Consider the following 14,338-nt stretch of genomic DNA (forward strand, 5'->3'; position numbering starts at 1 on the left):
TACTAAAAGTTCAGCTTTAAGTAGGCCCTCATATTATATAGTTGTGGATTAATCTAAATTTTACTGTACAAAGTTTGTATAGTCAGATTTTCACATGTATGATAAGCTTAAGAAGCTTTTGCATTACAGTTAAGTGTGATGGACAGAAGCAGTAGTTCTGATATGAACAAAAGCCCATAGACATAGGCTCTTCTGATTGTTTCAGTGTTCTCAGCTGTAACCTTGCAAGCTTCTGATAAACATCAGCAGGGTAGCTGATTTTTTCAAGCTCTACATTAATAGTTCGGGCAGGTTAGATCATGTGAGGACAATAGGTCAGTGTCCCAGCCCAAAAATATTCAGACCTGCAAATGTTGATTTGGGTGAAATGTGAAGCGTTTCCAAATTCCACCACAATTACTAAGAGTTCGCCACATTCCTACCAGTTGTTTTTAAGTGATATATCATTGCCAGGAACAAAGATAGTTTGTAGGTCACTTATTGCTGCAAATTCTCTTTTTTATGCATATTGGTTACCTGACTCTTGGATGTCTCCAGTTTTTTTTCTCATGCCTCGCTGAAGTACACAATGACTAAGCAGATATCAACAGAAATCTTTAGCCTTTGTTAAGATACTTGTAAATTCTACTTATATATGTGGATTATTTAAAAGACTTAGAGGCTTATTTAGTAAAGAGCCGAAGGATCCAGCCGTAGCTTCGGCTGATCCTTTGGCTCACTTTGGCCACCGGAGCCCTTTGGTTCAGTCGAACCGAAGGGCTGCTATATGGGCTATTCATAATAGCCCATACGGCAGCCGAACAGTGCAGCCGAGCCGAACACACATGCTTCAACTCGGCTGAGCTGAACACACAGCCGAAGCGGGGAGAAGCAGACTAATTTCCCTGCAACTGATAACTGGGCAAAGCCAGCCGTGACATGGCCTTGACATCACGGCTGGCTCCGCCAAGATGTTGTCATTCAATGACAGACCAGCATCCTCAAGGACACTGGGCTGTCATTACATGACAACTGGGCGGAGCCTGCCGTGATGTCATGCTGAGCATGTTCGGCTGACTGAAGGTAGCCGATGTATGGCTGAAATCAGCCGTACAGGGCAAAGTGAATAGCCAAACGCCATTCGGCTCAGTTCATTTCGGCTCGGTTATTCCCTCGGCTGCCTTCGACAGCTTAGTGAATAACCCTCTTAGATTTCTGGTACCAACATCCAACAATTATATTATAATACATTAATGTGCATTAAAATAAAACTTTCATGTTACCCAATAAAGTTCAAACGCAATCAAACTGTTAACATATAGAATACTTATTGATATATGATCACTGAAAAAATTATAAAAACTACAACATATCCATGACCAGTATTATATTGCTACTAAAACCTTTAGCTCTTACCCAGCAAACATACAGTGCATTCAGAAAGTATTCAGACCCCCTTTATCTTTTCAATTTTGTTATGTTGCAGCCTGATACTACAATTGTTTAAATTCTTTTCTTTTCTCATTAATCTACACTCAGTACCCCATAATGACAAAGTGAAAACAGAATTTTAGAAATGTCTGTGAATTTATTAGCAAGAAAAAAACTGAAATATCACATGTACTTATGCATTCAGACCTTTTACTCAGTACTTTGTTGAAGCACCTTTGGCAGCAATTACAACTTGGAATCTTTCTGGGTATGACGCACTATAGATACAGTTGGTATACTAATAATAAAATTACATGGATAACTTGTACTGTATTACAACCAACAACACAAAGTTTGATGCGTTGCACAGGACACGTGTCCACTGATTCAGGACACAAATGGAGATGGTAATATATATTCAATACATCTTCTCTTTCAAGAAAAATAAAAAGAGGGAATTGCAAAAGACACGACATTGGCTGATGCACCAAACTGTGTCCCATCGTAATACATCCAGATGTACAAGGCTCTAACTGCTACCGTATCTCACTCCACCTCAGTAGTCGGCAATGGTATACAAACAGTGCCAGCACCCAATGCAGATGGACTTTGTTAGAACCGACATTCTTCAAATCTAGTTTACAACTGATAATGAGATCTGCCAACACAATACAGACTATGTTAAAGAACTCTGGGCAAAACTTTTATTAACCCTTGCACTGGGGCTACCCATGCACTGCAAGAGTTAACTGCTTTCTTTGGTATAGGGAGGCAAAGTTATACTTACCCGATCCTCCAAGCCAGCTTGTCCTTAGAACAGTTCTTCCAGCCTCTCTCCCCCTCTGTTGCAGCGGTCTAAGGTCCCTGAGTCACCATGTTTTATACACTGTGTATAGAACGTGAGGATTCCGAGGGACATGCCATCACTGCAGAGGTGGAGAGACAGGCAGGAGTGAGCACTGTCACAGTTGGCCAGCTCCAAGGATCAGGTGAGTATAACCTTGTTATCTTTGCAGCTGGACCAAAACGAGCAATTAACCCAGTGAGGGGTAAAAAGTGGGCCACAGTTAAGGAATGTGAATTAAAACAGGTAGCAAAGAAGGTATTATTTCTAATGGCAGTAAAAGTGGAAATACACTTTAGGGTGTCCTACACTAAGGCCTGGTTCACACCTGGGCGTTTTACAGCGCGTTCCTACGCGCTGTAAAACGCTCAATATGTGAAAACCAATGTATGCCTATGGGCATGGTTCCCACCTGGGCGTTTTACAGCGAGCTGGAACGCGCTACAAAACGCAAAAGAAGTACAGGAGCTTCTTTGGGGCGTACTTGCCGCGCTTATCCATTAGGATACAGCCGGGTAGCCCTCGGAAATGAGCGTTTGTCACGCGTTTTTTTTACCGCGAATCGCTGTAAAAACGCGCGGGAAACGTGCATATTCGGTACATCTAGGTGTGAACCCAGCCTAAGGGCATTAAGCAATAGTATTGCATGACAGCAATCCAGAGCTATAGTAACAATAAAGTGAAGATGATCTGAGAAATAAATAATAAATAAATAAGAATATCAGTGTCTACCTGATATACCTATATAAGCAGGAAGTATATTGCTCTCCCAATATAATTGCATACTTGCTGGCTTTGAACTCAGAACAATAACACCAGAGGGGGCTGCTGGACAGAACAGCTTGTGCACTGATCAAAAAAGCAAAAGTAATGAAAGCGAAAAAGGAAGGATGGGAGTAGACAGTTTCCTGTATTTGAAAACTGTGTCTCTGTATTCTCCAGGGTCATCTGGCAATTATAAACAAATCCAAATGTTTAAGCTAACCAAATAAAACCGAGCTTTAAGTGCCCAATATTGGTCATAATTAGACGTGCCTCTCCCATGGGTCTTTTTGTTCATCAGTTTAAATGATTTTTCATCTTTCTACTAGGTGAACATGTCTGTCGCTTACATTGCTGGAAAGGATTAAAAGATTATAGGAAAAGGCTCCAATAAACACTAGAATCTGAAATACATTTTAAAACACTTCTACGAAGTAAAGTATTTGGCACACACTGGGCTTACAAATAAAAACATCCATTCACATATTTGCTGCACTATATCAAAGGATTATATTGCGTGCTTTGAGGCAAGCTTTTTCAAACTGTGGTACAAGTGCTCCCAGGAGTATCTCTGGTTTATTCAAAGGGTATTACAATAAATTAAATTCAACTTACTTTATGACATCACTCTACAATTACACTGGGTACTTAGTAAATGCAGAGACAGTAGGGGTTTGGTTTTAAAGTGGGCCATGGATGTAAAAAAATTCTGTTAAGCAAATAATCACAATCTGTCATTTGCTGGTACAGATTGAACACTGGTGGGACTCACATATTAGTCTACAAAAAGTTAACCGGCCCAACAGTTGTAGTATTGTTTCATAAAAGCCAATAAGGAGTTTTAATGAGACACAGTCACCTTGTGTATGCAAGGCAAAGAGACAATGGGGGGAATTTATCATAGCAATTGTGAGTGTTTGAACTTGCACGGAATATATTTGACGCACTTTGCGCCAGATTTATGTTGCTAGTGTAATGTTGTTGATAAATGAGGTTTAACAGACTCCAGGAATGAAGACTCGTAACTCCAGGCAAATAGCTTAACTGTCACTTCATGAAGAAGTGGTCACGGGGACTTCTTAAGTTGCAATTGTTTTGTTAGGTGATGCTCCAGTTTCACATGGCCGCAGAACAAGTGCAGATGAAAACAGGCGCAAAACACATGCAGTTGGAAAAGTAATGTAAGCTCTGGTCAAAACAGGCGCACATGTTAAAATACAGATTTGCACATAAAAAAAATTATCTAAGAGGCTTAAACTCTTGCAATTGCTTTAATACATTCCCCCCAGTGTCTTTGGAAAGGCCCCTTTCAATGCCATATACGCACCTTACCTGAGCAACTTTGGAGCTCCTTGCTCCTTCACAGCTAGTGACACAACCCAGCACTTGCATGTATGGAGGAGCATGTGACCTGCTCCTCTGTGATGGTGTCTGGGCTTAGCAGACAATCAATAGACCCAAGCATTGTCACATGGGGAGAATGACATCACTGCTCTCAGGGTCCCAACGCAACCAATATCAGTGCTGACTACAGAGGAGCAGGGTGCTTTGAGTGAGCACAGCTAAGGTGAGTATATGGGGGTACGGGAATTCCATCTTCAGAGACAATGTCAAGGTGACCATGCCCTATACGTTTCATGGTTTGACTACGTCAGGGGCACCAGAAGCATCAGGGGACTGTGTGGATTCCCTTGACGAAGTCAAGCGACAAAACAAGTACAGCTTGGCTAATAGGGTACATCACTTCTGCTATGTCCCTGTACAATATGTGGACCTGGAGGCTCGCCAGATGTCTGGATGCTAAAAGGTGGGTGACAGCGTATGAGACACCAGCCTGGCTGAAGGGAGATGGGACCTACATGTTTGATTTGTATGCTGTCCAAATAGAAACTGATAGTGCTATAAAGCAATAGTATTATGTAAGTGTGTCTCTTATCTTCCGTTAAGTGTTTGCAAATGGAGTTACACAATTTGCCTTTGTTTTTACTTATTTGTAACCTGTGCCATACTGGGTCTCTCTGAACTTGGAGACATTCTTTAGATGGTGACGATTGATTGAGGTCTGGTCGGCCAGTTGCCATATTACTCTTATGCCTTGTTTGACCTTCCATAATAAAAGGTCATCTCTACGTAATGGGTGTGTCTAGCAGTTGGCGGCAGATGGTGATCCACTTTGGGAATTGCACATTGAAGTCTGTAAAAATGATTTGTTATGTTTTGTTTTATTATGTTTTGTGGGACTGTTTCTTTCGCTATTTAGGGACAAAGTGTTTTTCATATGTGATTTTGTTACAGCACCTGTGATGTCATTTATTTACTATTTGTAAGCGCTGTTGTTTGGTGTAATTATATTTTAGCTATAGATACACTGTAAAGCAACACTTTCCAACACTTGTAAAAGGAACTCACTGGTTCCCTCAGCAAGCCTGCAATTCTTTCTGCATTGTGTACTGGCTGTCTATTTTGCCCCTCCTGCATGTTGACAACTTCCAAATGCATGGGACAGAGGAAGTTACCTGTCATTCACCCTTCCTCCTCGGTACCCAACACTAGAGTGGACACATTTTTATGAAATTCAGGAGCCAGTCTGTCCAATCCAGGAGCCAGCAGTATTTTTTTTTTTTTAGGAGCCAGCTCTATTGACAACAACAACTAGAGAAAACCTCAAAAGTTGGGCGCTAGCTGTATTTTTAAGTAGCACTGACTACCTGGTTCCTTGGATTTGTTAACAGAGAACTATGGGGCAACTTTTTTTGCCCATAGTTCCCCTCAGGGTTACAGGAGGACATGTTGCCCGCTATATGCTGAGAGCGCCGCAGCCAGGACGGATCCCAACAATACTGTCAAGAGCCACCCAGCTGGCTGATTGACTCTAGAGTGGCATAGCCAGCTATGCCCACCCCCTTCCCATCCATCCCTCCAATCAGTGCTGGAGGATCAGAGAGGGGAGGAGGGAATCCCTGCGGGAAGCAGTGACTGACAGTCACGGCACTCTGCAGGGAGATTGATCGGGAAGTGATCACTCACTTCCCGACCAATAATGCTGACGTGTGACAGTCACACGTCAGCTCTAACTATAGGGATGAGCGTAATTCACTCACCCCATAGTTCTCCTTTAAAGGCCTGACCCTGCACATATGCCATTTTTACCATTTATCCAAGATCAGTCACATGAGAAGTTGAAATCAGAAGGAGCTAGATATTATGCACAGAGGGTTGTGGTTACAGTGGCACTGGAGCTCGAAAGAGTTACATTTGAGGAAAAGTCGATTTCTGATTATAGTGTTCATCACTGCTATCTGTGGCCCTGATAACAAAATGGGGGAGTATTCATCAGCTTGCAACATAATCTATGAACTGGCACTTTCAGAGTACAATACACCAGGCACGGAAAGCCGTGTTTAATCTGATAGTAGAGCTAGGCCATCACTAACTAGAAAGATGAAAGCAAATAATGAAAAGATTCCTATATACCACTATACCAGTGGTTCTCAACCTGTGTAACCTCGGGACCCACATGTTTCCTTGGTCATTAAGGCGTGACCCAAAAATGATTTCATTTCTGAAACATTTTAATTTATTACACAAAACAACGTGTGCAGTATTCAGCAATATATATTTTGCTGAAAGTAAATGAATTAAAAAAAACTAAAAAGTTTATAAAGAATAAAACCTATACCTTTTCGTGATTGGAAAGAAGCCAAAAATTTTAGACAAAAAGTAAATTTGTTCCCATCTTCGTCGTATGTCCCATTATTTCAAGAGAAGACAAACAAAGTGTCAATACTTACAAAAGACAAGTTTTCACATGTATCTGCAGACACTTACAATGGATCCACATCAGCAGAAAAGGGCTACTAAGAACTTAAATCAGTTAAACAAACTTGTAGTGGCTGTTAGAAAAGGTTGTGCTAGTCATAGCAAAAAAATGTATCAAAGTGAATTGAAGAATGAACACAAACTTAGTTACAAGTAACATCACTAGCTTTCTTTTATGATTGTGTCTGCAGCACAGATAATCCTCCTGGTTTCCCACAAGAAGTTAAAGGGAAAATTCAAATCGTTTTTTGGTCAATTCTATTTTCAATGAATTGCTTTAATTTTTTTACATTATATTATTTTTAATTTTCAAATTACATAGTCAGGTTGAAAAAAGACACATGTCCATCGAGTTCAACCTATAATATTCAATACGGGTTATATACATGATGCCCACAGCCCACATGCTTTGTCTTGATTCTAAAGTTACTGTTATTTTTTTAATTTATTTTTTAAAAGGAACTTTTGCTGCATTACCCATCTTCAGCCTGGATGTGACCTCTGCAGTACTTCTTCTTTGCCACTAGATGTCCTCAGTCTTACGGGCAGAATCAAGGGCAGCCTTATTTAACCCACTTCTTGTGAGCCCAGGGCTCCATGTAAGCGCCCCTCACCCCAGGATGATATCATCCCAGAGCCTGAGCTCACATAACTCCAGGATTGAGTAACACTCACATGTCTGGAACTGGAGGTCCATATTAAGGCACTGCCAAATCTGCTAGGAGAAGGTGGAGAGAGGGTTGTCATACCTACAATTTATTAAGATTTATTTTTTAGCACAACATTTTTATCTGATCATCTTTTTTTCTTTGAAGCGCCACCCATTGGCTGCAAGTGGTAAACCTATCTAGTGCTGAGTATAATATAAAAAAATATTTTAAGATATATTTATATATAAATATATCTTAAAATATTTTTTTATATTATACTCAGCACTGTTAATGCAGAGCTATATGTGAGACCTAACAGAGGGGGCGGTTGTGGAGAAAAGAGGGATACGTGCGATTTAGGCTCAAAACAGGGACTGATCCCTCCAAAAGCAATACACTTGAGAGCTATGTTTTGGGTTATTGTGTCCGCAAATGCAATTGTGCAATCTTTAAACAACTAGATTTTTCTAGCAAAGCTGACACTGTGAAGCAGAACAACTAAACAATTCACTTTTTTAAAAGCACTTCTTAAACTTAAGGGGGCAGGATCTTGATAAATTGTTATTGCAAATTATTATTATTATACAGGATTTATATAGCGCCAATAGTTTGCACAGCGCTTTACAATATAAGAAAGACATTACAAATATTCTGAATACAATAATTTGGTGGGGTTTTCCGTTGGTGCAATGTCAACAATGCTAAGCGGACATGGGCTACGTCACTAGTTTATTTAGGCATAAAGGAACAAAAGAGAAAACAAATGCTGTCAACAGAGTTTTCTATTTCACTCTCCTGTTTACAATGCTGGTTAAGTATTAGGTACTTAGTCAGATATACTTCCCAACCATATGTAAAGCATGCAAACAGAAATATGCTGTACCCAAAAGGCAACAGTAATACATTAATCACTATGGCACTGTGAGATGTATTGCTGATTAAGATAAAGCATAACTAAAGCCAAAACTTCTATTTCCATTTTGAATAGAGTAGAGGAGGGTAAAAACTGATTTTTTTTTCTCCCATCTGTCTCTCATTAGGGAGACTTCCTGACTCAACAGGAAGTACGAGGAAATCTTTCTAATGTGGAACAAATCCCCTTTTAGTTGTCACTGGAACATGTGTCCTCATTGGAAGATGTCCCCTCTATTCCTGTTCTAGTGGCTCAGAATTTTAGATTTCCCTTCACTTACATTTCTGATGACACTGGTGATCAGGACAATTAGAGAGGGTGGATTTATCGAACATGAAAAAAACTCTTACCCCTCACCACTCTTTCCAAATCTAAAATGAAAGTTCTGTGTTTAGTTATACTTTAAACATTTTACTGTTTCTACTGTTACATTTGTTATACCTAGGTGTATTCGAGTATATGTAAACCCAGTCACCAAAAGCTCATATAAGCTTGAAAATATCATTTCAAAAGTAATTTTTAATTTTTTTTTTTAAAGCAGAACTCCAGAATTTGTTTTATTAACCCTTGCAGTAGGGCTATCCTCGCACTGCAAGGGTTAAATGCTTGCTTGTGTCTTGGTGCTAAAATAACAAAGATATACTCAACCAAAGTTCTGAGCTGGATAGCTGTCATGGCGATCCCTCCAGCCGGTCCCCTCCTCTGCAGCACATTGGAATGTTCCTCAGTGTCCTCATGTCTATACACTATGTATAGAACATGATGATTTACTGGACCTTAGACCGCTGCAGAGGAGGGGGAAAGACATTCCAAGGACCGGTCTAAGAAGAAGCTGGCTCGGAGCTTTGGGTGAGTAATTCTGTGTTATTTTTTTTAACCTAGACACAAACGAGCACTTAAACCTTGACGTGCAAGGGTACCCCACTTTAAGAGTTAGTAAAAAACTCCTGAAGTTCTGCTTTAAATCTGCAGTCTTCATTAAAGAAATGCCTAGTGATATCACCCTCAAGGTCCTTTCCATGAAGGGTGACAATGCTCTGTGCCTGCCTCCCAACTGTTCTCCTGCATTGTCAGCATTTCTCTTTAAATGGAGGCTACAAGTGGTCGTTTTTAACTTACATTATGAAGGCATGCTCCACTGTCATACCTATCAGGAAACTAAGCAGTCCCCCACACAGGGATATGGATGGCAGACTAAGGCTAGGTTCACACCTGCACCACACCCGGGACGTGCATCCCAGGATCGTGCGGTCCTGTATAATGCAGGCAGTGATTTCTGTGCGTTGATTTCAATGGGGTGACATCCACGCAGCAATCACAGAAAAAGGGTACAAGTACCTTTTCTTTGCATTACGCGACGCGCGGCTGTTTTAGCCACGATCATGTTCCGAAGCACGGGCGGAATTGCGTCGGGAAACTGTGCGATCAGCCCGATGCGACTGGGGTGTCATTAGAAAATAATGGCACCCACAGCGCGATCGGTTCACACCTTGGTGACTCTTGAGCGCACGGCAATCCCAGTGGAATTGTGCACGATTACCGCACTGTGAGGTGCTGCCTAGGTGTGAACCTAGCCTCAGACCCCATTCACAATGAGCGATTTGTAGCGCAATTTCAGCTCACAAATTGCTCAAATATCACTCAAACATCAGCTCAATGACGCTCGTCCAATGCATTTCAATGGGACTGTTCACATCTCACAGCTCAATGTCGCCTGTAGCTTGTAGCTCAAGCTTGTCGCTCGAACATGACCTATTTTTCCTGCAGATTTTGTGTGATTTGGCCCAATAGGCATTGATAGACTGCCAAAAGAAGGTGCGACAAAGTGTGCACTGAAGCTCAATGTAGCTTAATGTCGCTCAGCTCAAATAAGCGCTGAAAAAGCGTTTTTTTTTTTTAAATTGTTGCTCAGTTTGAATGGGGTCTTAGGTAGGTACAAGAAAAAAAGAAGAAAAAAAAGCAGGATTGGTGGGGGGGCTTAATATTATACCAGAGAGGGACTTTTAAAGTGGCAATTTTTTAATAATAAAAAGTGCTTTAAGCAAGCTAAATGTCATCCAGTTAGGAATTATATTTACGTTAAATCAGCCCACTTATAAAATGTTTACAATAACATTCATCAATAGCTAAATCCTAAATTAACACTGGGAATCTTAATGAAGAGCTCCTTTTTCCATTTGAAAAGCAGGGGACGGTTCTAACATAATGGGTGGCTGAAATCACTGAATAGAACTAATCAACAATTTTACGTATGCAGCTTGCGATGAAAGAGCAGTTAAACTGACCTGCAGTGCCAGGCATTTTCAAAAATTATGTTACCCATTTATAAGAGCGCAAAAAAATAATCATCACACGTTTAACACCAAGCCTAGCAGTTTTATGACGCTGGTTTATTTATAAAGCTGCAAAGCTTGTTTTTATACTAACACTGCAAAATAAACTTTGCCACTTTAATGCCGGCAAAATAATTATTTTCAAAATTGTAAACTAGAAATCCAAAATAGCATTTGGGTGCTGCCAATTTTTGAATTAATCCTGGTATGTTTTACATTATTCTTTTAAATTAAATTTAATTGTTTTCCCCCAATATATTAACTAGTAGAATGGCCTTTCGGACCACTTCATACTTCAATACAGCAGCACAAATAGAAGAACAACAGAGATTATGAACCAACCCCTGATGCACTATGGAGCAGAAAAGCTTCTGCCAAACCATTCTAATAAGTATCAAGCAGCAGTTGACAAGTCGATACAGGACAGGTGATGTGCACTTTCTTACAAAATTATCTAAAACATATTTTCTTTCTTTATTTTATTATTTAATTTTTGTTATATATATAATTATAAATGTTATAATATATTTTCCTAATATTTCCTTTGCGATAACAATTTCTATGATAAGCAACAAGGGGCAAGGAAGTATCCCTTAATGCACTGGGGGCCTTGAGGAAGGGACCCCATGTGGCTTTATGACTGCTGGTGACTTTTCTTCCATTCTTCTGTGAATCCAAACACCACCATCCGTGGTTGTCACTACAATCACTACCGTATTTACTATGGTCATAGGCTGTATGGAGCGCAGCTGGCATCTGCATCTCTCTATGTTGTAGTAATCTTTCATTCTCAGGCCTCATGTGCAGGGCCATAAAAAAACTACAATGCAAAGCATTTTTTGTTTACAGATCAGAATGCAGGTATATTGTATTCATCTGGGCCACGCACACTGCTGGGTTTCCGATCCATTAACACAAAATTAAAAATTTTGCATCTGAGGACATGTTTACGAGTATATGTGTACATGTGTACATGTGTACATGTGTAAATGAAGTCCAAACAGGAAAAGGACATTAAAAACAGAAACGTAGAATGAGAATTTTACACATTTAATGCATACTTGTTTATGCATCTAAACGCAAGCATTTTACTGATCATTATGATGGAACATTTGGGCCAGAAAACAACACGGGTATATGATCGGTACATTTCTCATGACTGTGGGCATGTAGTCTTATAGTTCATTGTTGGAGGCATTCATTTTTTCTATACTTGCAAACTACTATAGAAGTGTACTATAATCTACATTTTTTTAATAAAAAATACCACAGACAATGTTTTATGACAAATACCCCTAACTTACATATGCAAACACCCACATTTGGCTTAAAAAGTGCAGCAAAGAGTGCTGGGCTAAAATTAACAATCTTTCTTAGGGGCCTGTGTCAATGGGCTTTTGTTTGCTTAAAGTAGGTTTAGTATCCCATACAAGCCTATGGGAATGTGAAACATGCTTGAAGCAGGTCAAATGCAGGTCAGAAAGAGGTCAAGTAAATGCGTAATTGAATTCTGAATGATCATAAAAGTGTCTAAAACTGAAGCCAAACCGATAACATTGACATAGACCCAAAGCAAAACAGACCCTTATGTAACTTTGCTTACCTGGCTGCCATACATTATGCCGATTAATAGTATGGTTCAAACAAAAAAAAGCTATCATCCTATTCTGGGATCTGGACTTTGATAGGTCCTACAATACTAATCACCTGTGATGCGCTCAGGCTGCTCTTGGAAAATCAAAAATCAGGAGGGAATATACATATACATTACACGTCACAAACTGAAGGGCACATACATGTGCTATCTGCAGCTTTCTTAAAGGAGAACTATGAGGTGAGTGCTTTTCACTCACCTCATAGTTCTAGCCGACCTGTGACAATGAGACTGTCACAGGTCGGCTCAGTAGATCGGGAGGTGAGCGAACATATACCGGCGTTCGCTCACCTCTCGATCCTGTCACGGCTCTCTGCCGTGACAGGGGAGGGGCTGGATTCCCCCCTCCCCGCTCTGATCCTCCAGCGCTGACTGGCGGAACGGACGGGGAGGGGGCGCGTACAGCTGGCTCTGCCTCTAGATAGGCAGAGCCAGCTGTCACTCACGCAGCTGGGCGGATCTAGACATCTAAGTCAAGATCCGCTCCGGCTGCGGCGTCTCAGTATACCGCGAGCTGTAGCTCGCGGTATACTGAGCTTAGGGTAACGGGAGGACGCTAGTTTGTACCCTCCCATTACCCTAAGGAGAACTATGGGGAAAAGCCCTAACCCCATAGTTCTCCTTTAAGGACAACTGGTGCACATTTAGCAACTGAAACATTGCTTTGATATTAAAGAAACAGATGTCATGTGTGCCAAAAAAGTACCAACATTGGCCAAGACTGTTTATGTGTGCGTTACTTGAACTGGTATAATGTGGGTAGCCATAGCTACTGCATAGTGGACTCATATTATGAAACTTGAATATTATCAAGATTGTACCTATATCGCGATAGTCATAGTAGACCATTTCACTGCCTTAGGCCCCATTTGCATGCGGCTTTAGGCTTCGGGTGGGGATTCCTGCAGCAAGAACCTACGGATTATTGTGGCAGGAATCCCAAGTGTGCCCGTACAGATGCGGCTGCTGTGACCATTCAAGTTAATGACAGAGTGACAGTAGCTGTACCTGTCAGCAGCCGTCAGGATGTAATCATACATAGAACAATTACCTGTGGTTCAGGATAGATGATTGTTCCTAGATTGCGTCCAGGGACAATCATCTATCCCTATTAGCAGGTAATCGTACCATTTATGATTACATGCGGACAGATACAGACAGATGTTGGTGCAGCTGACCTTAACTTGAACGGGCACAGCAGTCGCATCTGTATGGGCACACCTGGGATTCCTGCCACAGGAATCCACAGACGCACATAATAACCCCCATGAGCATGTAGCCTTAAGGTCTTCTAATACAGGTAGCCCAAAAGAATTTGGTTGCACAATTATTTAAGTATATAGCCCTCGTTACCATCTTGTCTTGAATTGCATTGTGATTGTAATGTCTTTCTTGTATTGTAAAGCTCTGCACAAACTGTTGGCGCTATATAAATCCTGTATAATAAAAATAATATTATTATATTATTATACAGGATTTATATAGCGCCAACAGTTTGCACAGTGCTTTACAATATAAGGAAGACATTACAATCACAATGCAATTCAAGACAATATATACACACACACATACAATATGAAGTTGCACTAGTTATAATAGTTTTAGAACAATTTTATCTTATTAGTGGTATTGCTCTTTGGATGGAGGTTAAAAAGCCAATGGGAATCTATGGGTCCCATCATGTTAAATAACACTTCTAGAAGAGAATATAGCTAAAGCGTATCTAAACCCAAGAACAAAAATGTAGTATATTGCAGTGCACCAGCCTTTAGATGTAGTGGCTGCATTAGGTTTCTTTTATTCAGGTTTTTCTTCCCTTTATTTTCACCTGCCAGTAACACACTTCCTGTCGTATGGTGACAACTCTCTCACACCCTACTGTATCCATGGAGGAGTAGGGGCAAAGAACTGCATCACCCCTCCCTGTCTGCATAGTATAGGGGAGTGTTTTGT

The 14,338-nt window shown here is 40.6% G+C and overlaps 1 protein-coding gene across 6 annotated transcripts in view; it reads right to left on the reverse strand.

Annotated features, from left to right (window-relative positions):
• PTPRU (protein tyrosine phosphatase, receptor type U) overlaps nucleotides 1-14,338 on the reverse strand; it is a 130,279-nt gene that overhangs the window by 61,760 nt on the left and 54,181 nt on the right. The window lies entirely within an intron of this gene.

Source organism: Nanorana parkeri, unplaced genomic scaffold, assembly GCF_000935625.1.
Source record: "Nanorana parkeri isolate BGI_ZX_2015 unplaced genomic scaffold, ASM93562v1 scaffold705, whole genome shotgun sequence".
Taxonomy (NCBI): Eukaryota; Metazoa; Chordata; class Amphibia; order Anura; family Dicroglossidae; genus Nanorana; species Nanorana parkeri.